Source organism: Sus scrofa, chromosome 14, assembly GCF_054392235.1.
Source record: "Sus scrofa isolate SSC_HxYL_T2T_F1_AM1 chromosome 14, Sscrofa_HxYL_maternal_Yorkshire_Landrace_v2.0, whole genome shotgun sequence".
NCBI lineage: Eukaryota > Metazoa > Chordata > Mammalia > Artiodactyla > Suidae > Sus > Sus scrofa.
This window is the reverse complement of record NC_139396.1, coordinates 161,363,363-161,388,285: the sequence shown is the minus strand read 5'-3', so window position 1 is coordinate 161,388,285 and position 24,923 is coordinate 161,363,363. Positions and strand designations below refer to the sequence as shown.

Below are 24,923 nucleotides of genomic sequence, written 5' to 3'. Positions count from 1 at the left end.
ATACAAAACAAACAGAAAATCAAAAAGCTTTACATGCGTTTAAAAAGTTGCACCTGTAGATAAAGACCTCTTACAAATAGAACTTCAGGCTCAGAGGGCTTCCCTGGCAGCTCTATCAAATATTGAAGCGAGAAATAAGATCAACCGTTTCAGAGAAGAGAGAAAGGCACAGTACTGTCCACATGTGTCCTGAGTCCAGTGTAAGCACTGCTGTCAAAATTTGAGAATAATGCAAAAGGGAAAGAAAATGATGGGCCAATATCGCTCTTGGCCAGAGACACAAAAATCATTCACAAAATACTAGCAAATTAAATCAGCAATAAGTAAGAAGAATAATCGTGACCACCCGAGGCTGTTCTGGGACTGCAGGGTTATTCTAACACTTAAAGATCAAATGTAGGCGTTCCCATCAGCGCTCAGTGGTGAACGAACCCGACTAGCATCCATGAGGATGCGTGTTCGATCCCTAGCCTTGCTCAGTGGGTTAAGGATCTGGTGTTGCCATGAGCTGTGGTGTAGGTCGCAGATGTGGCTCGGATCTGCTGTGGCTGTGGCTGTGGTGGAGGCCGGCAGCTACAGCTCTGATTTGACCCCTAGCCTGGGAACCTCCATATGCTGCGGGTGCGGCCCTAAAAGGACACAATAAATAAATAAATAAATAAAGATCAACTATAATTCATTATAGTGGCAGAGGAAGGAGAACCACCATATAATCTCAACAGTTTCAGAAAAAGCGTTTGATACAATCAACTCATTCAGTTTGGAAAACCTCAGCAAACAAAGAATGGAAGGGAACTTTCTCAGTGAGGTAAGAGGTATTTGTGAGAAACCTACAGCTAACATCAGGCTTAGCGGCAGCAACCTGAGTGGCTTTCCCCCAAGAGGGGAACCACGGCTGGAATGCCTAGTCTGTGTATGACTGATACGCTTTGCTGTGCACCGGAAACGAATACGACACTGTAAGTTACATTAAAAAAAGAATACCCATCCTTTTCATGTCTGTTCAAAACTGACTGGAGGTTATAACCAGCGAGATAAGATAAGAAAAATAAAAAGCGAAAGGTGGGAGAAGAAGAAGTACAATTCTATCCCCCACCCTCCACAGATGATACAATTATACATGGAGAAAATCCTACATCATCTGAGACCTACAAGGGCAAGTCAGTAAATTTTTAAGGGTGTGAAATTTAAGGACAAATTGGAAAGTTGAGTCAGTGTCATGAAAGAAAAGAAAGTGTGAGAAGCTGCCACTGTCTGGAGGAGGCTAAAGGGATGCAAGTGCCTAAACGTGGTACCTCAGATTGGATCCTGGATCAGGAAAACGGCATCAAGAGCTCTCTTACAGTCTAGCAGATTAAGGATCTGGGGTTGTCACTGCAGCAGCTTGGCTTGCTGCTGCTGTGGCGCAGGTTCGATTCCTGGCTTGGAACTTTGGTGTGCTGTGGGCGCAGAGCAGGAAAAGGACATTGGTGAGAAAACTGTTGAGATGTGAATAAAGTCTGTAATTTTTTCTTTTCTTTTTAGGACCGCACCTGCAGCATATGGAAGTTCCCAGGTAGGGGTCGAATCAGAGCTGCAGCTGTCAGCCTACACCACAGCCACAGCAACGCGGGATCCAAGCCTCGTCTGTGAGCCACACCACAGCTCACGGTAAGACTGGATCCTTAACCCACCGAGTGAGGCCAAGGATCAAACCCACATCCTGGACACTAATCGGGTTCGTAACCCACTAAGCCACAACGGGAACTCCTGAAGTCTGTAATTTAGTTGTTAGTACTTACCAAGGGTAATTTCTGTTTGGACAACTGTACCACTGTTACATAGGCTGTTAATAATACAGAAAACTAGGCCAAGGGCACATGGAATGTCTGTACGATCTCTGTAATTGTTTTTTAAGTCCAGAGTCACGTCAAAATAAAACGTTTCAGGACGCAAAAGACACCGCTGGCTTCTTGAATGTAACAGAAGCAACGGGGCTCTGGCGGCAGCTACGGCAGCTGCTCCACGAGGCTGGGTTCCTGTGAGAGCCTGGGAGCTGCTCCTGGGAGCTCAGCGCCTGAACTTCCTCCAAACGATTCTGTAGCTCTTAATACCCTGCAATAAATTCCTTGCTTGAACAGCCAAAGTCCCTGCGAAGAAAATGAAAAGGCAATGGCAGACCAGGAGAAGGTTCTTCTAACACATACAATTAACAGAGGAATTGCTCTGAGGATATATAAAGAAGTGCTACCACTCAATACTGAGGTGACAAATAGGAAAACAAGAAGGAAGGAAATAGCCACATCATCGAGGAATATAAAAAGAGCCGGGAAGCCCATGAACAGGACCCAATACCGTTACTCACCCAAGATGCCCACGAAAAACCACCGAGAGATTTCACTTCACACACATTAGGGGTAAAATTTAAAAGAACAGCAGCCCTAAATACCGTATATATTTCTGGCGAGTGTGTAAAATCCTACTACCACTTTGGAAAACTGAAAGTGCCTATTAAGGTAAGTTATATCCTATGTATATACCTGGGAGAAATGCACACACACGGCCACAAAAGACTGGAACAAGAATGCTGACAGCAGCTTTATTTATAGAAGCTAAAAGCTGCAAACAGCTTCGTGCCCGTCCACAAAAGAACGAATAAACCAGCAGTGGAATGTTTTTACAATGGCATATGCTAGCGGGCGAGAGGACGTGAACTTTGGATTCAGGTAGGAAGCCACGGGGTTGAGTGAAAGAAGCTGTGCATACAGAGCGTGCCTACTGTGGGATTCCTCTTACAGGAAGTTCACGACAATGAACTCATGGTACCAGGAGCAGGACAGGAGTGCCTGGGGGTGGGACTGATGGGAAGGGGCAGGTGGGACGTTTGTGAAGGGAGGCAAAAGGTCCATATCTTTAAACGTTTTAAAATTGACATAAAGTAGACATAACATAAAAAGCTACCTAAATGTCCATCGACAGATGAATGGATAAAGAAGATGTGGTACATACATACAATGGAATACTACTCAGCCATAAAAAAGAATGAAACAATGCTGTCTGCAGCAAAATAGATGGACCTAGAGGTGATCACACCTAGTGAAGTAAGTCATAGAAAGACCAAGACCATATGCTATCACTTATACGTGGAAGCTAATAAGAATGATAGAAATGCACTCATTTGCGAAACAGGAAAGAACTCAAGATTGCAAAACCAATCTCATGGTTTCCATAGGGCAAAATGTTGGGAGGGAGGAATTGGTAGGACAGGAGTGACACACACACACTCCTGAATAAACCAGATATTTGACGGGAACCTACTGCATAGCACAAGGAAATCTACTCAATAGTGTGTAATAACCTACACAGGAAAAGAGAATACACACACACACACACACACACACATTCGCTTTGCTGTACACCTGAAACGAATACAACATTGTAAGGCAACTGTACTGCAATGAAATTAAAAAGCACAGAAGCCGTTTTAACCACTTTGAGTGCGTAGTTCATCTACAACCACCCATCTCCAGAACACCCGTGAGCCACCGTCTCGCCCCTTCCCCTCCCCTCGGCAAGCAACGGTCTCTCTCCTGCCTGGGAATCTGCCTCTTCTCCAGGGACTCTGCGCGAGTGGAATGATGCAATGCTTGCCCTTTATATCTGGCATGTTTCACGGGGCGCTGTATCTGCGGGTTTCCTCCGTGCTGCAGGAGGCGTCGCAATTTCCCTGCTGAGGCTAAATAATACCCCGTTTACGGGTGGCCCCCATTTTGTTTGCTATTCACCCAGTGATGGATCCTTTGGATTTTTGCTCCCACCTTTTGGCTGTTGTGAATAACATCACGGGAACATAAGTGTGGGAAGTTCTGCCTCTCGACGGGCTGTTGGTTACACTGGGGTACATTTGCAAAACTCGTACGGAGCACTGCAAGGCTGTGCACTGTCCCTGATCTCGGGCCCTACCAGACCGGCCTTGGCAGGCCTTGGGGACGGTCCTCCTCTCCCTCTGCTCTCCTCCTCCCCGCCCTTCCGCCTGGGGGCCTTGGGAGGAAAGCCCCCCACCGCGCTACTTCCTTCAGCTTGAGCCAGGGTTCTGCGCCTGCCCCATCACTCAGTTAGACCCCCGTGGGGGCGGCCAGGAGTCACGCCGTGTGTGGGGAACCGTGAACCTTCCAGGAGATCCCGGCGGTGGGCTCCCCTGTGCCCCACAGTACTCCAGGCTTTGTCTGGTCACCCCACATCTTCTCTCTGCAGCAGAGGCCCTGGAAGGAGCTGCCCCACCCCATAGCCGTCAGAAGGCAGGCCACGCACACAGGCTAGCTGGGCTGGGGGGAGCTATGGCCCCAGCTGTTGGGGGGAGGGGTTCCCCGCATGGAGGGCCTCAGGCCCCACCAGCATTTAGGGACTGACTTTCATATGTTTTTAAAGAAATCAACCATAGAGTTGAAATAGGCATAAGGCCCTCTCGCTTTCTTTGGAGAAAGCTGTGTGTTGGTTACTAAAGAGAAACGGTAGCAACTGTGGCAAAAAACAAGAAGAAGCTGGAGAGGAGGAGCCAAGCTGCTCGAGGGGACCCGTGTCCTCTCCTGAGCTAATTCTCTCCTGGGTAAGTTTGATCTGTGCTCACAAGTGATGAAAGCAGTGTGTGGTCCACAGGACAAGCGGAATACGCTGGAAATGCTGGAGACGAGCGCCCCCATCTGGGAGGAAGACGCACTTTCTCCGCCCCGTTACCACGCGCTGGGAGTGGGGTCCACGCGTGGTCCCTGCCTCTCGGCACCAGCTGTGCCCAAGCCCGTCAGAGGGAGCCGTGGGCTCGGCGTCCAGGAAGGGCAGCGGAACTTCTAACCCAAGCCCCAGGCGCTTCCCTCACCGGGGAGCTGGCCCCTCCATCCTGATGCGGGCAGAGGTGGTGGGGGCTCCGCCTGGGCAGGGCTCACCGCCCCGCCTGCAGCCGGGCACCAGCCAAAGGCTCCCCTGAGCACCTGTGCCCAGCGAGGGCCACGCCCAGGCAGGGCACAGAGAGTGGCATTCAGAACAGGCTTACCCTCCTGTGGAGGCTGGCGGATGGTTCCCGAAGATCACGGGATCTGTCAGAGGCGGATCAGGGCACAGCCCTGGCAGCCACGTCCTTGGCTCTGGGTTTCTCTGCTTGATTTGAGGTCAAGGGTCAGAAGCCACTCTCCAACCCACGTCCAATTGGGAGGGATTCTCATGCCTGAAAGAGACTGGCCTTGGGTGGCAGCTGTGGCCTGGGGTGTCCTGAAGTCTTTCAACCACTTCCTAATTTTCCTGGTTATCTTTCAAAGCTCCTTTTTCTCCTCCATAAACTGATCTCTAAGAACTGTTAGTTGACGTACAAAGCAGGCAGCTTGTCACTGGCTAATTCCTTAAATGATACACCAGCGTTTGGACAATGGATACACCAGCTTTTCATAAATGTTAACACTTCTATCAAATATTATTGCCAGTAATATCAAAATATTATTAGTAATGTCAACACTGTCAGGATACCTTTGATTTAGTAAACTGTAGAAACACTAGGGTTCAATTTGGAAATAAAACCATGCGTGTAAAAAAATCCAAAGGAAGACCTTTTTTGTTAAGAATAAAGGTAAAAGGGTTCAGTACAATGGGAGGTTGTATTAAGCCAGAGACCTTTTCCTGAGGTTGCAAAAGAGAACAGGCGGGCCCCATTTAAAATTCAGCAGCTACACAGAAGAGGTCGAGGATGAAGCCATTTGCTGAAGTCAGAACCTGGTGAGCCGGGATTGGGCAGGGTGCCAGGGGCTGGCTCCCATGGGCACTCCCCACCCCGCCAGCCACACCAGCCACGCCGTGCAGGTCAGACTCACACCACCCAGGACTAGTGACAGATGCTGGCTGAGGAAGACGCAGGGCACAGCGATTAGAGGGGACCCTCAACTCCATAAATCTGCACCCTCTGCGGTTTACAGCACCACTCTGGTGGGTGGTTTACCCCCATTTTTCTTGCCCGATTGTTTTTATTTGGGGGGGGAAGAGAGTTGGGAAATGAAAGATGTATTTAGTTTTCAGCTGATTTTATTTTTTCAGCCTCAGCTTCGGTTGATACTCATCTCTAAGAACAACCCGGAAGACCCTGGAAGCTGCTCCCATAGGACTGGCTCCATGGACTTCCCGTGTGGCTCACACCATAGAGCCGGCTCCCACCTCACTCTCCCTCTGGAGCTGATGGCATCGGTCACTTTCACAGCACCTGCTTTCCCACAGCACTGAACAAATGCTGGGAAGATATCCCTCCTGACTCTGGGAAAGATGTCAAGTAACAAGGGGTGTTAAGAAAGCAGCACAATTATCTCCCCAACTGTTTCCACACACATCTTGGTTCAGAGGTTCCTGGCAAAGGAGATGGGCACAGGAGAGCCATTCACCAGTCAGGGGACACTGTGGGACAAAGGCCCAAAGATAGTGACACTTAGCTCAGCTCCCCAGTACAAACCAATGACTCTGGAAATGAAAATATTTGGGGGAGACACATTATTAAGTTTTGTAAGTGAGGCCGTATTAAATGGTTTTCTCTCTCCTTATTTCCTATATTACCTGCTAAACTAAAAAACTAAGGTGATATTATGGAGCATCTCAAACCTACATGAAGTCAACAGCCTAGCATGAGTCCCGTACACCCACGATCCAGCTTCCCCATCCATCAACACCGTGCCAGTCCTGCTTCTTCAGGCCTCCCGTCCTCCAACAGCCTCCCCCTTTGAGGTAAGATTTATATACTTGGATTCACACAAACCTCAACTGTACGTATCTAACCCACAGGAAGCACATTTGCTAAGCTACATCCCTCTCGGGACACAGATTTTTATCATCATCCCGGAATGTTCCTTCATGCCTCTTCCTAGTAACCCAGTCCGGGCAACCAACCTTCTGAATTTTTCTGTGGGTCATTTTCAGAACATCACATAAATGATAGATCTTGTACTCCTTGGTGCTCCACCGCCTCTTTAAAAAAAATTTTTTTTTTTTTAATGGCCGTACCTGTGGCACATGGAAGTTCCCAGGCGAGGGGTCCAATCGGAACTACAGCTGCTGGCCTACACAACGTGGAGTCTGAGCCGCATCTGCGACCTACACCACAGCTCACAGCAATGCCAGATCCTTAACCCAGAGTCAGGCCAGGGGTTGAACATGTGTCCTCATGGATACTAGTCAGGTTCTTTACCACTGAGCCAAAATGGGAACTCCCTGTGCTCGAGACTTCTTTCGCACAGCATAGCATTCATGAGAGTCACCCATGTTGTTGTGGATATAGCTTATTTCTTTTTATTGCTGAGTAGTATTCCATTGTATGGATATGTGACAAATTGTTTATCCATTTTTCTGTTGGGTATCATTTAGGTTGTTTCCAATTTTCGATTATTATAATTACAGGGGCTAAAGAGTGAATTCCAGCTTCACTCTTTTTCAAGACTGTTTTGGCCCCTCTAGGTTCTTTGGATTTCCATACACAGTTTAAGAAAAAAATCTTATCAACTTGTAGAAAAGCCTGCTAGGATTATGATTGGAATTGCTTTGGAACTTTTTTTTTTTTTTGTCCTTTTAGGGCCGCACCTACAGCATATGGAGATGCCCAGGCTAGGGGTCTAATCGGAGCTACAGCTACTGGCCTACACCAGAGCCACAGCAACACCAGATCCGAGCCATGTTTGCAACCTACACCTCAGCTCACAGCAACGCTGGATCCTTAACCCACTGAGCGAGGCCAGGGGTTGAAACCACAACCTCATGGTTCCTAGTCGGATTCGTTTCCACTGCACCATGATGGGAACTCCTGCTTTGGAATTTTTATCAGTTTTCAGAAAATTGACATCTTAACCATATTAATTTTCCAATCCATGAACATGGTATACCTTTCCATTCACTCAGGTCATTTCTATCCCTCTAGAAAATAGTCTGCAGGGCTTTATATAGCGGTCCCACCCAGCATTCACTTAGCCTACTTCTAAATAGTTTGTTTTTTGATATTACTGTAAACAGCATCGCTTTAAATTGGGCACTTGTTTGCTGACGGTAAAAAGAAACACCATTGATTTTTGCATATTGGCCTTATGTCCACGACCTTGCTAAATTCACCTTACTAGTTCCGTAGTTTTTTTCCTGGTTGGTTCATGAGGATCGTCCAGGTGCAGGGTCAAGCCATTTGCAAACAGGAACAGTTTTGCTTTTTTCCCACCATCACAATTTTTGTTTTGCTTGTTTCACTGCACAGGCTAGCATGTCAGGTCAACCTTGGCTTGAATTTCTGGAAGCAGACACACTGCTTTCTTCCTCATCTTAGGGCCAAAGCATTTCAATGTTTCACCTTTAAGTATTCTACGAGCTGTGGGCTTTTTGTAGCTGTCTTTTATCAGATTGAGGAAGTTCCTCTTTATTCCTCATTCACTGAGAGTTGTTTAAATAACTGTTGAATTTTTTCAGATGCTTTTCCTGCAACTATTGAAATGATCTCCTTTATTTTCCCCTTCATTCTGTTAATACGGTAACTTGTGATGGTTGATTTCTGAACACTTAACCGACTTCCCAGTCCTGGGGTGAACTCACTGGATCATCACTGGATTTTCTTTGCTGATATTTTGTTAACGGTTTTTTAAAAATCCATGTTCATGATACTGGTTTATAATATTTTTCTCATGATATCATTGATTTTGACATAGGAGTTATTAATATTTCAAATATATATTATTCAAGTTTTTACCACGTGGCTTAAACATAAATTTGGCCAGAAGAGAAAATGTCTTAGTATTACTACAAAAGCAGTGTGTGTGAGCATACAATTATATATATACTTGTGTGTGTGTGTATGTATATACACACATAATGTATATATGCGTGTTTAATTTTGTCTCCGCATTGGGAACACTGGTGCAGCCTCAAGGTCTGCAAAAGGGGAGACAAGATAGAGCTGAATGAGACGGGGTCATAAGAGAGACGCTCAGGGTTGAAGCAGTGACAATGGTTTGGGATCCTCAGTGCCCATCTCTGAGGCTGACCCCTCACTTAATTATCTCCTCAAAATTTTCCTCTTATAAGATGTTTAGGTGGAACCAGTTTTCCAGGTTCTAGTGACAACGGAAGTCACTATAAAAACAGACTGATTTTCTCAAGTGTTAAATCTAACTACATCTAGGAACTATTGGAACCAAAGGCGTATCAAACACTGTGTTAACGATGGCGTTTTCAAGGTGATAGAAACGGTTACCACCCAGAACACCCCTGGTCTTCTCAGAGGACACACGCCGAGGGCCCACAGTGGGCAGCCGTGCCTGGGGATCAGCGGGCAGTGGCTCAGGGACATGACCCTGAGTCTAAGGAGCCTGGAGCTCAGGGCGGGGAGGGACGCACATCAGGGCCAGTGAGGAGTGGGTGCAGAGCAGGCCCAGCCATCCGCAGTGTCAGAGGGAGATGGGCAGGGCAGCGGGGGCAAGAGAGCAGGGGTCAAGGGTGGGGGAACAGTGAGGGGCAGCCGCGGAGCCTGATGAGCTGGGGGAGGGCTGGGGGCTGTCGCCCATGGTCAGGGCCACAGGCTCCAAGGAGCCCCACCCTCATGTGCTCTGGGCCCCAAGAGGGCTGCGTTTTTCTTGCCCTGCTGACACCTGCCGTGCGGGCTCTCAGAGGGAGGCTGCAGAAGCAGATACCAGTCGCCCACCAGCCGTTGCCAGGGTAACCGCACGCTAATATAAATAGCAGTCAAATTAATCAGGGCCTGAAACTTGGGTAACTTCCTCAGACACCGGCTTCCTGACTGTCCGTGGTGACAAGGTAGGTGGGTTCTGCGATTTTATCCAAGTTTTGGGTGTGAAAAAAACCCACAAGGCCAATTATATGATGTATTCCGAGTCGCCACGCGCAGAGCCAGCCCTCGGATGAATGGCAGGGCCACTCATTCGGGAGCTCAAGGGCATCTCTGGAGAAAGGCAGATTTCATCACCGCCCCAACAGTGGTCTCCAAAGTCTGGATCCCATCTGTAGACATAGGCTATTCAATTCCTCCCCGGGCACACTCGGTCTCCACGGCATCACATTTCGAAATGATTCTTCTTTCCACTTCACGAACGGCCTCTCTAGCATGCCAACCCCCTGGGCAAGGACGTCACTGGTCCTGCTCACAGCTACGTCCTGAGAGCCCAGGACAGTGCCTGGCCCATAGGGGACAGTCAAACTCTTGCTGGAGGAATAGATCAGTTTATTCATGGATGAAACAATTGCTGACATTGGTAGGTCGTGGGCCCCTTTGAAAGCGGGCCCCTTGGGGAAGGGCCAGAACCTTTAGTCTGACGTCCTGATTTAAGTTGCCCTTATCGCTAGAAGCGTTTTATTCTTGAGCCTCAGTTTCCCCGCTGTAAACTGGAGGGAAGGGTCCTTGCCTTTCCACCCTGCAGAATTAAGTGAGAGAATGTATGTCCGAGGTGGTGAAGGTGCTGTGCGGACGTGACGTGCCACTCCGATTTTAATACAGAGGAGAAGAGTGCCCATGAAATCGACGTGGCTGGTCCCGGACCTAGCGGTCAATGGTTCAGGTCGCCTCCTGGGGCTCAGATGTGATTTTTGCTATTCAGGGATTTTTTTCCTTTTTGTATTGAAAACTGTTATAAAGAGATTGAATTGCATTTAAAACAATTGTTCCACAGTGGCGGTTTCAGTATGAGCTATTGAGGAGAGAAAAGGAAATTCGTGTTTTTTTTTTGCTTTTGGAGTGCCAGTTAATTTACATTAACAATTTACTCACGAAAGGATGAAGGCGACCTCTTTGGGGAAACAAGTCCAAAAGCTGACAGAAAATTTGAAATTTCTTTTCAGGTGTGGAATTGTTTTCCCTGGAATTCTTACGTGACTTTGTAATAAGAGCAGTTGTATGGGCTCATCAAAAACAGGAGACAGCTGATGGAGTGTAGAGACAGTCAGTGTAAATATTTAGTACAGGGGGTTGGTGGCTTTTAAATTTGCATCTTGATCTAAATGTATCTGCTGATTTCCCATCTGCTAATATTTTCCCATCTGCTAAATACCTGCCGCCAGGGAAGAGGTTGCCTTTGTCATTCTGTGCTTAACCTCCGTGTCCCCTTCACCTGAACTTGGAAGGAGCACCACGGAGCTCCTAGGAGCATGTGCACACACGCAGACAGGTGCACACAAAGACACACACACGCACACACATACGCTCTGACCACAGGTACCAGCCCAGGGGCCTGTCAGAGAAAACTGGATTAAGCCAGGGATTTGCCGCCCCAAGACCCCGGGGCATCGTTCCACGTCTGTGCCGGGAGCCTGAGCTGTCCCAGGATGCAAGGCCGGGCCTGGAGAGGAGGTGCGTCTGTCTGTCCAACATCCACTGCACACGGGGTGCAGCAGTGGGGGGCATCCGGAGGTGGCCGTGGCGGCAGCACGAAGCCGGCAGGAGAGCCTGTCCCGGCTGCTTTAGGCGTCTCTGCCAGCATCCCGCTCCGAGCTCTGTCCCGGGGATGGAAGCGTCTGCATTTGGCTTGGGGCCAGGAAAGGGCTGGAGCCTCGGCCCATGGCACTAGGCCGGTACCACCTTGCGCGCGGGTACCGGGCGCCGTGAGGACCGTGACCACCCTGGACCCTCGGACCCCCCTCCCTGACCGAACACAGGGCTCAAGGAACTCGCATGGTCTGTGTCTGTCATCCGCAGCACGAGGAGCTTCCCCTTTCATCCTTAACCCCAGAAGCCTAAAAGCGCCAGCTGCTCCCCTCTGGGGGCCCTGTGATGTGCTGACCCAGAGGGCAGTCCCTGTGGGAAGGCCAGCTTTCCCGGGTCCAGACAACCCCACTGACAGACGGGGGACAGAGGACGGAACGGCCCCGAAGAGCAGGAGTTACGTGTTACGCTGAAAATCAAATCCCTCCCACGAGGTGCCGACCAGGCCGACCCTTGACTGATGGAGGCAAGAATCCCGGTTGCGCGGGGCGCGCGCCTTCGTAGAAAGCCAGAGAGGAATCAAATGTACGAGGGCTCATCAAATACAGTGCAAGGACAACGTACACAAACAGTACCTTAAGCATCACGGAGGACAATAAAGGGCTGGAAGCAGAGCCGAGCCGCAGCCGCACCGGCTCCGGTCCGTCGGGGTAACCAGACCCTCGGCGCGGCCCTCGGTCCTGCTGGCTCGTCGGGGGCCGGACTGGCTCCCCCTGCCCCTCCCGCTCGACCGCAAGCTCCTGGGCACACGCCGAGCTCCTGCCAGCCCTCCGCACGGGAGCAGTGTCAACAGAATCGCTCCTGTGACATTTCTGCGGTCCCTCAATTACATGCGGGCTCTTCACGGCCGGCGTAAAACCCATACTGTGCTCCAGCGAGATCCACGGCCCCGAGGTCAGCGGGAACTCATTGTCCTTTTTGCTGCAGGACAAGACGACGCTGACATCTGTGAGACGGCTGTACAGAATCCGAGGCGCAGAGCGACGGGGGGCGGCGGGAGGGGAGAGACGGACGGACAGACGTGGAGTTCTCTGCAGGGGGAGCCGTTCAGTCCTGGGTTTGCCTGGGGGAGGTTTTACTGAATGATCTGCATCATTTAAGGTCAAAACAAGTACTTGGCATGTGTCTAAAGCCAACATCCGGCTGAAATGCCCACCGCATCCACGGCCCCGAGTCCTAGCGGGGTGCTGGGAGTCGCTGTTCCGATCGCCAGGTGAGACGGGCCGGGGGTCAACCTGCAAGTCGAAGGCTCGGGGGGAAGGGCCTCCTGGGCGCCGGCCTCTGAAGTCTGCACGAGAGGAGATCAAAAGCGTATCTGACAACGAGTCAGGCAGAAGCTCTCCTCCTCCAGAGAGATTTTTCGTGGAAAAGGGAATTCGGCGAGAGACAGGGGACTGTGTTGGGACGAGAAGGCCGACACGAGGGGAGACGTCCTGCTGGAGCTTCTGTCCAGCAGCGGGGCCGCTCCTGTGCCCACTCCGTCCTCCGGCCCGTGTCAGGGGTGCAGGCCGAGTGTGTGCATATATGCACGCCCGTGTGAGAACGTGTGCGCGGCCACGGGCACCTGAATGCGGCCCCACGTGTTTCCCAGCCTTGGCCTGCTCGGGGCCGGGGTGGGGGTGGCAAGGTACCTGCTTAAGAACTTGGCATCCCCAGGTGCCAGGTGAGCCCCCACCCCCGCCCTGAGTCCTGGCAGCGAAACCATCCCCACCGGGGACTTTCAGGCCTAAGACGACATCTCTTCAGCCTGTTCCTCCTCCCTTGGTCACGTCCAGAAAAGTGAGCGTGTGACTCCGATTTGAAATTAAAAGTCATGTCTGAATAACAGAACTGCATTCTCATTTCCTAATACCCTGGTTTTTACTACTTTGCATTCAACTGTGAAAAGTCTTTTAAAACTCGGAACAGCAGTAAAACTTGAATGAATTTTTGACCCATTATTGCATAGCGGGTGTGCCTTCCAAGCTGGAGACACTGCCAAGTTCTCCCCACCTAATATTTCCACTTTAATTGTGCCACTTGAGAAATTTACGTGCCTCAAAATATGGCATGAATCTTACGCTTATTGCAGTATCATTAGCAGCAACATTTAAGCAACATCTGTGTGCTATAGAACTAATTGAAGTAGCAGAAGTGGCAGCTGTAAATCCACAGGAAGATGGCAGTTTGCACCCAGCACTGCTGAGCTAGCTACTCACTGTCAGCCTGTTCCTGCAATCTGGTCCCGAGGACCACGGCACAGGCGCGCCGTGTCCAAAAAATACAGCGAGTGGGCTAATGATCCTATTAACCACTTTGCTGCACCAATTTGGCTGTTTTTCCAGTTTCCTTGTTGAATTTCATTATAAATTTCTCCATTCTTGTAAAAAGTCCAGTAGGAGACGTGTCTGACTTTAAACCACTTACCTGAGCAGAGAAATGCTTGTCTGGCCAGACCGAACCGAGAATTGATTTTTTTGTGATTTAATAATTCTGCTCCCCGGCCCCCGCCCTCCCAACTCCTTTCAATTGCTTAAAAATTTTTAGCACACACGTCTCTGTAAAAAAATAACTTTAAGATCCCTGGTAATGCTGATATTTAAAGCAATGGCATTTTCTTCCCGTGAACCTAACATTTCTGATAATCAATATGGGATGGCACCCGTAATTTATTACTGATTGGGGTGGGGGGGAGTGGGGGCAAACGCAGCTGGCAGAGTTGGACCGGGTAGAAGCTCTCCACTCCGCCACAGGTTTGACCCATCGCGGCCCCTGGCTCAGACACAGCAGGCATCGGTGGTTTTCCTTCCCTCTAAGAAAAATCATCCTGATTCTCCCACGTAGGGAGCAAGTTGAGTTGGGAGCCAGGGGCTGCTGAGACGCCTTTTTTATTTTTATTTTATTTTTTTTGCAGGAAGAAATGGGGGCGTTGGAGTCACTGCTTTTACTCAGAATATTTCCTCCACCGAGCACAACTGGAGAAAAATCTTTCTGACGCCTCCTACAAACCCCAGCCCCATCCTGCTTTTAACGCTGGTCTTGTTTCTATCTTGGCAGCGAGTGGATGCCTCTCCCTCGGTGCCTGGCCCTTGGACAATGATGTAACTGGTATCTTTCGAGGCACTCAAGAGTGTTGGAAATACACAAAAGAAGACCTTCTTCAATATATGATGACGGGTGTGTTTGCCAACAGCCCGACTTCATTAGAAAATTGGCACGTCCACCCAGCTGCCATGTGACACGCCGTTAACTGTGGGCATTTGTTGTCTTAATGCTCAAGTACTCAGGGGCTCAACTGATGAGGAAGAAAGTGTTTGGAATCGGCGGGACCTCACGCTTGGGGGGGCATGCCACCGCTCCGTAGTGGAAATCAATAGCCACGTGGCTGCTCAAAGGCCGGTGGCGGGCGGGCGGGGGGGGGGGGGCGGGCTGGTCTCCAGACTTAACTTCCTGGCACTAAATTACTATCCCTTGTTTCTTGTTTATTTTCTAACAATAATACATTTTAAGGGGCCTAGTTAAAAACCACTTATGAAACACAAAGTGAAAAAAAAACAAAAAACAAAAAATAAACCAGCATCACCGGCTAACAGCTGCCAGTTTGCTTCCCCGGCTCAGGGAGCATCAGGATGGAAAGGCGGCTGAAAGCTCCATCCACCTGCAATTCGAGGTTTGTTTTCGTTTTTTTAATCTGTTTCTTTTTACTGATGGTGGTTTAGTCTTTACACAAAAGGATAAACTGGTTTGTAAAGTATCCTTCTCTGATGTATCAAAATCATGCAGCTTAAAAACGACTTGATTCCATCCCTGCCCTAGGATGTGGCTTGGGGGACGTCAGCGCACAAATTGTGGACTCGGGGGCAGGACGGGCTCCTGGGATTTTGCTTCCGTTGGAAATACGCTCCCACACCTGCCCAGAGGGACGCGTTTCTTTGGCTGTAACTTCTGAGTGTAATTCTTACGCACGGATGTCCCGCAGCCCCACCCCCGCCCTGGCCCCTTCCAGACCATGGATTCTCTTCATCTTTACTCTCAGGAAAATCGCCGAGGCCTCAACCACAGACACGTATCCTACATCAGTTTATAGTCAACACACTAGGAAATAGAAGGCAGAAACTTAAAATTATTTATTATTACTTTGTTTAAAATTAGCAAACTCCCCACCATATACCAGCCTAGGTTCATGAACATTCAATTAAAAAAAAATCTATACTTTCCAAAGCAAAAAAAAGCACGAAGGGCAGCAGTGTTCCCCGCAGTGCCCGTGTGAGGGGAGCCCGCCACTCTCTTGGCTTCTAACACGGAGCTTGGTTCTCTGGGTCGAGGAACTGGCCTCATGTGTACGTGAAAGGGGAGGACTGTTTCAATGGCCTTTTCAGAGAACGGTAGCTGTTCTTCGATCCTGCACCCAGACTGGACAGCAGGGAATTCGGGTTTCACTGCAGCACAGGCCCCAAACCCCGCGGGAGCCCCTCCCTGGGCTCGGCCCTTCGGCCCTGCGCTGACCCAGCCCGGATTTGTGACTTCGAGCGCTGGTTATCTAGAGGGACCAGATCGGGAGTCATGCTGAACTTCCCAACGCCGTCCCGCGGCGACACACGCGACTTCCAAGACAGCGCGTGCTTAGGTCGCCACCCATCTCGTAGGACAAGGCCCGCGTTCAGAGACTCTGGAGCGCAGAGCGGCAGGGCGGCTCTCCCAACCATTCTCATGTTTGTTCACAAACAAGTGGTCGTCGCTGGTGACAAATCCTCTTGGGCGTCTGCCTTGAAGGGACAGGTTCACTTCATTCTTGGTAGGAAACGTCCAGCAGGCCTAAGTCTGAAGGGCCCTTGTCGGCGCAGCCGCCTTACCCTCGGGGCGGTGGCCCTTGGGCTTCGCACCCACGCAGCTGCTCTCCCCCTCGCCCGGTTTCCACGGGCTCCCCTGAAAGTTCTCTCTGCAGCCTGAGGTCTTGGTTAACTGGGCAGGTGAGCTCCCTGCGGGGAACTGGTGCACTGAGCCCACGAGGGTGTCGGGGGATGATTCTACCTCAATGCCTTTCCGTGCTGTGGGTCCGCCAGCCCTGGGGGCCACACTTGGCTCCCCAAACCCAAGGCCTGCCGGAAGGGGGCTCGCCCTTCATGTGCGCGGGCACGTGGGGGCTGTAAGAGGGACAGTGAGTGCCCAGGGCGGGCAGGCACTGCCCAGAGTTTCCCCACACGCAGTGCAGGCCCCTCCTGGCACAGCCTCTGCCCACGGCGCATGTCACCCGGGGCCCCGCCATCAGGAGTGCTCATGGGGGGACCCTCGCCTGTGCAACAGGGGGAACTCCTCCCATCCACAAAGCTAGATCGAGGGGGGTCAACAGGAACCACTTCTGGAGTCACCCCTTGTGCCAAGAATCTCCCCCGAAACAGGCATACGGGTACAGAGCAATGGCCTTCCATGGCTGCTGACATGATTCAAGTGTGGACTCTTTGATACAAAATAAAAGAAAACCCGTGTCGCACTTCTGATGTGACATAACAGGACAGGGACAGCCCACGAGCAGTAAAGACCCACGGCTGAGGCCCCGGGAATGGGCGCATTCACCCGAGGGCGCCCCGACTGCGCTTCCACGTCGTCCCCCCCTCCGCCACCGCCACCGCCCCAGGGGCAAAGGGCGTCAGCCTCGCAGTCAGGGTTTTGTTGCGCGTGTGCGCGTGCACAGGATCTCACGGATGCAGGCATGGATTTATTTAAGGCAGCGTGTGTCCCTCGAGGCTGGAGAGCTTGTGAAACCAGCCCCGTCCGCCTGCACGCCTGGCCTGCTCCTGACCACCTCTGAGTCACGCCTGCTACGTCCGCGGCCGGGCCCACTTTCACTGCTGTGTGACACCTCGCCTGTGAACACTTCCCACGCGGCTCCTTCTGTCCGGAGGGACCTGCAGGCCCGCCACTCCCCCGCCACGGCAGGGCCGTGACCGCTCCCCGGCCTGGCTTCCGAGCTCACGTCCAGAGTATCCCCAGGGAGTGTGTGTGGGGCGGGGGAGAACGAGCGGTGACACTGCGTGGCTGTGGGGTCACAGCCTGCGGCCGGGCTCCTTCCTCAGAATCCCGGGACAAGAGGCACGGTCAGGGCCACGTGTGCCGGGCGGGTGTGGATGCCGTGGCCGGGCTCTAGGGTGCTGCACCCTGGGCATCAATCCCAGCGGGCCACGCAGATGGTGAGGGGGGACCTAGGGCTCAAGTCTGGGCTCCACGACGTACGGCGCCGAACGTGGCTGCGGGTGGAACGTGCTTATCACAGGCGGTTGTGGGCATCAGGGGTGTCGGCTTCCGTGGGTCACAGTCCTGATCTACTGAAACGCTTCCAGAGGATGCTGTGAGGAGGACATTCCCACAGCACAGACGTGGGGACCGACGGCTGGACGAGCCCGTGGGTGGCGTGACCTCGCTGCTCAGCCAGCCACCAGGTGCTGAGAGGAGGCCCCGCCAGGTCTCCCTTGGAACGAACGCCCCTGCCGGGATGTTCCCAGGATGTCGGGAAAGCTGGCTTTCGCCCCTGCTGGGCCCTGGTCCTTGGCTCTATTGCTTGGGCACAAACTCTCCTTTTTTTTTTTTTTTTTTTCCATAAATTCAGACTAATTCTTTTTGGAACTATCTTCTTATAGTTGGTGTGTCTAAAGCAGATGCCTGCCAGGCTGGGTCTGAGGGCTCGGCCACCAACCTCGAGGCCGAGCCCATCCTGTGACGGCCGCCAGCCAGCTGGCCGCACCTGCTCGCCCTCGGGGAGTCTGGTGTCCAGGACTGTGGCTCTGCTAACTGGCTGCTGTTTGTCCAGTGGTGAGGAGAGCTTCCAGGGAGTTCTCCAGCCACTCGCCATCTTGGTCTTAGATGTAAACATTGTCACGGCCGTTTCAAGAGAGATGAATGATCTGCTGACGGCCCCACGCGTCCTCAGGAGGTGACGCACCTCAGAGACGTCCAATGGTCTCGTTTCCCGCACCGCCGGGGAAACCCACGCCCAGGCGTGGGCTGGTCGGGCCCAGGCCCAGGTCGGGGGCGCGGAGACGTGCTCGCCGAGAAGGCGGGCCTGCCTGTGCCGCAGAAAGAGGGAATCTGCGCAACGTGCGTGTGCCAGGTGCCTCGCGGCCCTGTCTCCATGCTCCGCGGGGCTGCGAGGCGAGACCGCAAGCTGCGCTCCGCAGGAGAGAAATCAGGCAGGTTTGCTGCAGCCCAGCTGGTCACCAGGACGGCCGGCCGCCCTGGCGCTGCCCACACCGGGGCGGTGCTCTTCCCCAGGGGAGACCTGCTGCGGGTGCGGTATTTCACGCATGATCCGGAGCTTCAGGCCAGCCCAGCCCGCACCCCATGGCCCCCCAGGTCGCTGCCGTCCCGAGGCTGCTGGCCCTGCCGGTTCACGCCGCCCTGTCCCAGTGGCTTCACCAGGCGGAGCAGCACAGGGCGCGCGGCTGGCCGGTCCCGGGCTAAGGCGCCCCTCTCCCCTCACGCCACCGCCGCGACGACAGCATCCCCTTGATGGAGCCAGGCCGGCGGCTCTGTCAGAGACACGTGGAAGTATCGGTACCAGGAGGACTGGCCAATTATACGCCACATCTGAATTTCTTATATTTTCAAAGTGTTTTACACTAATTACTTGGTCCTGTTAGCTCTAAGGATTAGTAGCTTCCCTAACAAGACACGGTGACATTAAGTGACTTAGCTAATTATGTAAAACACGGAGAGGGTGACGAGAAGGCTGGCGCCGCCTGGCATGGGCCTGCTCTGCCAGGCGGAGGCGCCCTCCTGCCTCTGTTTTCCTGGGTCCTGGGGAGCGAGGAATGGGACACAAGGCACCCACTGCCCACCCAGGGCTCCCTGGGCCTGTCCTCCTCCCGGTCTCACTCCTGCCGGAAAGCCTGTCCCTCCCCTGACAGCCCCCTGCCTCGCGGGTGCCACACCACGCTCAGGGACAAAGGAGACTCAGAGGGGCAGGTGTCCCCAGGCCGTGGGGCCGAGGAGACCCCTAGAGGGTGCGGGGCTGCGCGACCTGGAGGGGCTCCCGCCGGACACGGTCAGCGGTGCTGAGGCCTGCCGTGTCCACTCTTGGCACAGGGCTGAGGACGGCTGTGCCCTGCTTTCCTGACCAGTGACCAGGTGAAACCCACCAGGAACTGTCGCCCCCACGTCCCGGGCTGCGGCTGGGGTGTCTGCCCTCCCCCTGCCCAACCACTGCCACTTCCCTGAGGGTCCCTGGCTTCCTCTCCCAAGGGCCGGAGCCCCGTGCTCTCCTCTGCTCTAAGATGTCTGGCTGCTCCTTCCACTTGAAATGCCCTCTATGTCCTGTCCAGCACTAACAGTGCAGCTTAAGCCCCACCTCCTCCAGGAAGCCCCTCTTGATTTTCTGTACTGGAGAGCCGCACCCCTAGCTGATCAGGAATGCACACTTGTGTCACACAGCCTGGCTCGTCAGAGACTGCCCACACTGCTCCTACGGCCTAGCTGCCCTGCAGGTGGACAGGGGATTAACAGACGGCGGGCTGGGCAGTGACGTGACTCACGAGATCAGACGGCACTTAGCAGCATCGTTCCTGCTCTATCTGCCAGGGAGCCGTCTTCGTCAGGAAAACAGGTGTGAAGTACAAACACAAACACTTCTCCATCGCAAACATTTAGGATACACGGCTAAGCACACACAAAAAGGCTACAACACACTCAGCACTCCTCCCGTTGGGATAACCATGGCTGCACTTTGCGCTACAGATGCTCTTTTTAAAAAAATTACTTAGTATAGATATGTATGTGTGTACAGATGTGTTTATATGTAAACATGTATCTTTAAGACAGAATCATGATTATATTCTTTTCTGATTATATAATAAATACATACATTTTACAAAAGTGTAAAAACACCAGAAAGCAACACAGACCCCCTCCCCCGACAGACGCGTGTGCATGTGGGTGCATGTGCGCGCGCACACACACACACACACACACGCACACACAGGAATTCTCCCCAGCTCATTCTGCCAAGATATCTCTGTGTAAATATTTTGACGGATTCTCTTCCACAATTTTGCACTTGTTTGCACAATTAAAAATATGTTTCAGAAAACAGCACGATGAGACCTGATGTTTTATCACATGGCTCTATCACTCAGCAGGGGTTCCAGGCCCTCTTCTGCACGTCAGTCAACACAGATGGGTGTTACCACTTTTAGGGGCAGACTGTCTGACCTCGTACAGACGTAACCGCGGCTTCCTTGGCCAGCCCGCCCCCGCCCCGGGACATCCCGGGGCCTCCCACGTAGCCTTGTCACACACGGCGGTGCAACATGTATCCTGGCTGCTGGAGCCCTGGAACTGCATGAAAATCTCCCTCCAGGGGAAGCTCCTAAAGGCGGGCCAGTTTGGGGCATTTCACTTTTTAAGGTTTCCTGACTGCCCTCCAATGATGCGCCAGGGGGGCTCCTGGCACTGACTGCGCCCTCTTCACTGCGCTGTAGGCAGAGAATCACACGTTTCATGCATTTCGAGAAAGTGCTGTCGCCTATTTCTGTGACTGCTAGCAAGTGGGAGCAAACCAGGGGGCCGCTGTCGCTTGCCCCGCTGCTCTCGGACTGGCCATCTGGCTCCATCGAGCAACTCCGTCAGCCTCCATCGCTCTGTGTGTGGTGGCTTCAGGACTCGCTGATATTCTATTAAAAACGTACCTGGCGGCTCCTGAGCAGACGTGTCTCGGTGTCTGAGCTGAGTGTAGGATGCGGTCACCGGCCACAGGGAGCGTGGACTTCGGGAGTCACTGTTGCTGCCTGTGGTTCACAAACAGCACTGTGGCCGCCGTCCGAGTCTTGCCAGAACGTTCCGGGCATCACCTGGGCAGCACAGCCTCTCCAGGGTCACCCTTGGAGCCGCCACACCCAGAGGCAGGCCTGTCCGGATGGTGCACACCCCTCCTGGAGTTTGTAGCAAACCCCACCACCTCCGTGGTCACCAACAGGCCAGAAAAGAGGCACCTCCGAGTCCTCCCTCACGGAGCGCCTGGGGGCGAAGGCTGGCTGCTCAGAGCTGCTCCCGGGATTCCCGCTAGATGCAGCCAAGGGGCACAGGAAGGGGGACAGGATGGGACGTGGACCCTGCAACGTCAGGAAGCCACGCGGGGTACACAAGTGTCCAGGGCGAGCTGAGAGCGTGGGTATTACTGGGCCCACAGCCAGCACAGCGGGTCCGACCACCACCGCTCCCCGAGTGCTCACATGTGCCCGGCAGGGGCTGAGGGCTTCCCAGAGTAATGCACTGTGACCTGGGAGTGTGCCACACTCCCCTCCAGGCAGGTAAGAAAGCTTTGCCAGGTTCTGGGCTTCTGCCCCACAGGCGGAGGCTTACGTCGTGGCCCTCTCTCACAGCCTGGAGGCGGGAATCCGAGACCCAGGGCTGCGCTTCCCCCGAGGCCCTTCCAGCTCCCGGCGGCCGCAGCATCCCTGGCTCACAGCCACGGCACCCCCCTTCCTGACTCCACCTTCACGGGGCCCCTCCTCTGGGCGTCTCCTCGCCCAGAAGGATACGGTCACAGGGCTGAGGGCCACACAGATAATCCTGGGTGACCCATCTCGAGACTGTGCACCGAGTCACACCTGCAAGAGTCCTTTCTCCAGATCAAGTCAAGCATGCAGGTTCCAGGGCTCCGGACACACACATCTCTTTGGGGACCCGTTCAACCTGCCACAGCAACCTGGAGAGATCACCCAGCTTGTATAGGACAACACAGCCCCTAAAGTGGACAGACGGCTCCTGTCCCAACCCCCCGCCACCCAGCCTGACTGTCGCCTTCCCCCAGATCAGCGTGGACAGGCCGGCTCGAGCGGCCGCTGAGGACAGAGGCACTGTCCTCCCAGCACAGGGACCCAGCGGCCACAGCAGTCCGAGGCTCAGAGCAGCATGATGGGCGCTGGCTGAGGGTCAGCCGGGCATCCTGTGTCCGAGTGGAGACTGCGCGGCCCTCAGGGGTGGGGCGGGAGGACAGCAGGCAATACAGGGCCCGCAGCGCGCTGGCAGGCTCAGGCCTGAGACGCAGCAAGCGTCTATCCTTTCCTTGTGAAAGTCTGTTCATCTACATCTGAGACCAATTTGCTTGAAACTACAGAATACCTGTCACTTTGCTTCCTGGCACAGGAGTCAGATGTTTGCAGGGAAAAGTACCGACAGCTACATGCTCTTGGTGGTGTAATAGTTAGACGTGTCACTCTGCATCTCGGCGAAAGGCAGCGTTTAAGTCAACGCGGGTTCTCAGCCTGGCACGAAGCCGCCTGGCCTGGAGCTGGTGCCGAGCCCCTCGGGTACGTGGGCAGAGCTGCGCCCCGTGGCTCTGAATGCAGCCTGGGGCGTTGTGCTTGGTAACTGGGTCACTCTGAGTCCATAGGTGAGGACACAGACGCCAGGACTCCCTGAGGCTGGTGGGGGCTGTGCTTCTCCCCAGGCTCCGGACAGGAAAGCCATGCGCTTCCTACTGTCTGGGCAGGGGTTCGATGGCTCAGGTGGAACATCATGTATCTGGTTCTGGAGGCAGGCGGGTGAGGCTGGGTGCCCTTTCTGGGGGCAGGTGGGTGAGGCTGGGTGCCCTGTTGTGGGGGCAGGCGGGTGATGCTGGGTGCCCTTTCTGGGGGCAGGCGGGTGAGGCTGGGTGCCCTGTTGTGGGAGCAGGCGGGTGAGGCTGGGTGCCCTTTCTGGGGGCAGGCGGGTGAGGCTGGGTGCCCTGTTGTGGGAGCAGGCGGGTGAGGCTGGGTGCCCTTTCTGGGGGCAGGCGGGTGAGGCTGGGTGCCCTGTTCTGGGGGCAGGCGGTGAGGATGGCACCCTGACTCTCCTCCCGTCTCAGGAGAGCGGAAGGAAAGACTCTGTGACTGCCAGATGCACACAGCACTTCTCTGTTCCCAGGGACTCTACAGATTAAAAGGCTTGGTACGGCTCTTGTCATAAAATTACCTGCAGTTTATTCCAACAAAATTACAAGTTTTTGAACTGTCCCCTAGGTTTAAGTAGTTGCCGTCTGGCGAGGGGTGACCCTTGGCCACCCCTGCTCAGGCTCCTCCTCTGCTCACGAGAAAAGCAGTGGGCGACAGGGTCCCGCCAGGGAAAGCCACACGGCTGGCCTACCTGTCGTTAACATCCTCCACGGTGGAAGCTTCCTTTTCACCAAACGCAGCGAGGAAAACCAGAAAATGCCTCCAACCTCATCAGATGCAGCCTCAGTCGGGGGAATTTCGGCCCTTCCGCCCCGACGTCTGGGCCTCCGCCGTGTCTTCTCACGTGTTCTTGGCTGCTGGGCCTTCGCACACCTGCTGTGCTAGCCCCGGACCGTCAGGCCAGGTTGCACGTCCCTCCTCCTGGGCCTTGAGGAGGCCCTGGAGCCAGGACGAGCTCCAGCGGATGCCCATGGGGTCACCACGGGTCACCAGTGCCCTGACCTCGCTCTGTCAGGTTTTGTCACCCCTCCTGGCCCTGGATTACGTCCCGGGAGATGGCCAGGGCTGGCCTTTCTCCTTGGGAGGGGTGTTGCGAACTGTCCCTGCCCCAGTCATGGACTCAGTGGGACAGGACACAGGAGCAGCTGATTCTGGCAGCCAGAAGCCTGGCTGCTTTGCCAGGCCCTAGACTCTGGGGACCTCGGGAGGAGGATCCCACACATGTACTCACTCTGCTCACGGGGCTGGGGGACGGGAATCCAAGTTCAGCAGAGTCTGAGACTCAGGTTTCTGCACCTCTATCCTGGGGCGAGACCCCCTTCTTTGGGCCACTGGAGACATGGGGGTGTCTGGAGATGCCCCCAAGCAGCAGAGCGTCCCCAGAGCCCTGGGACCAAATCCACCTGCTGGGGGCCTCAGCTCGGCTGCATACCTGCTCCTGTGTTTCCTGCCAGAAGTCTCACATGTGCATCCACGTCGCCTTGTTGCCATGGCAATCACAACATGCAAAAGCAATACTTTCTACACAGTATCACATGTTGCTTAATGTTTGGACACTGATATTTTCTCCAGCTGGGTCTTTCTTAATTTAAGTCAACAAACCAGTCTGGAGGCACACATGCTGCTGCGTTTGGGGACTAAACAAGAGCGAGGGGTGACGGCAGGACTGAAGAACCCGGGTGTGCGGCGGTGTGTGCGCCAGGCCACGGCCCTACCTGAGAAACAAGGAAAGGGGCCAAGGTCCCCAGCCCTGCTCTGCCCTGGCCTCCCTCCCCCTCCCCCCGGAACAGCGTGGAGGCACAGACACACACCCGATGGGCAGGCCTCGATGGCCCCCTGGGGCCGGCAGAGTGACAGCCTCCCTGGAGCAGCAGCCTCTGCCCGCCCCCGCCCCCAGCGTTTGCAATGACCACTGCCTGCATCCTGACCCCAGCGCCAGCGGCCACCTGAGAGTCTGAACACCAGCGGCGCCCCCACCCCAGGGCAGAGGCTTGAAACAAGCTGCTGAGTGGGGGGTCTCTGAAGGCACCAACGGCACCAGCGTCGCGCTTTTCAGG

At 53.7% G+C, this 24,923-nt stretch overlaps 1 long non-coding RNA gene across 2 annotated transcripts in view; it reads right to left on the bottom strand.

The window, feature by feature from the left end:
* LOC106506157 (uncharacterized) overlaps positions 1-12,294 on the bottom strand; it is a 32,941-nt gene extending 20,647 nt beyond the window's left edge. The window contains exon 1 of one of the 2 annotated variants that reach the window (XR_001301293.3): positions 12,040-12,294. This is a non-coding gene — a long non-coding RNA (uncharacterized LOC106506157). Of the gene's footprint in view, positions 1-1,295; positions 3,927-12,039 lie in introns of those variants that run through there. The other variant, XR_014827707.1, reaches the window with a different exon arrangement.
* Positions 12,295-24,923: the final 12,629 nt, after the last annotated feature.